This window comes from Triticum dicoccoides, chromosome 1B (assembly GCF_002162155.2).
Source record: "Triticum dicoccoides isolate Atlit2015 ecotype Zavitan chromosome 1B, WEW_v2.0, whole genome shotgun sequence".
Taxonomy (NCBI): Eukaryota; Viridiplantae; Streptophyta; class Magnoliopsida; order Poales; family Poaceae; genus Triticum; species Triticum dicoccoides.
This window is the reverse complement of record NC_041381.1, coordinates 2,683,101-2,683,634: the sequence shown is the minus strand read 5'-3', so window position 1 is coordinate 2,683,634 and position 534 is coordinate 2,683,101. Positions and strand designations below refer to the sequence as shown.

Here is a 534-nt window from a genome sequence, read left to right as displayed (position 1 = left end):
GCGGCGTCGGGGCGGCGTCGAGGCGGCGGGGCAGCGGCGTCGGGGCGGCGTCGAGGCGGCGGGGCAGCGGCGTCGGGGAAGGGGATCGAGGGCGAGGGCGAGGGAGAGAGAGGGGATAGCTAGATGGGCCGCCGGGGAGGAACTATGGATGGGGGCGGCACAATACTAATGGCACACCACACCTCGGTGCGCCATAAGTACATCCACACTAATGGCGCACCTCACCCTGGTGCGCCATTAGTAATTTTTTTTCTGCTCGAGCCAACAGGTTATATTCCACCTGACCTGATCCACATCAAGCTCCCTCTACTAGCTCGACTAGTTAGCAGCCAGTTCTCACACCAGGAGGTCCTGGGTTCGATTCCCAGGCTCCACAATTTTTTTTCATTTAAAATGTTGTTTGATACTTATTTGTGTCTAAATATGTTCAAACTTGTTTAAATCATAACAATAATATTTTTTTTATAAGACAGTAACATTTTTTTAAAAAATATAATCAAACAGTAATGCCGGTGGAGCAGGGGAGGGTGCGGG

General features: G+C 51.9%; 1 protein-coding gene across 1 annotated transcript in view; it reads right to left on the bottom strand.

Moving 5' to 3' along the window:
* LOC119349918 (cytochrome P450 77A4-like) overlaps positions 1-534 on the bottom strand; it is a 17,679-nt gene that overhangs the window by 13,368 nt on the left and 3,777 nt on the right. The gene's annotated exons all lie outside the window — the stretch shown is intronic.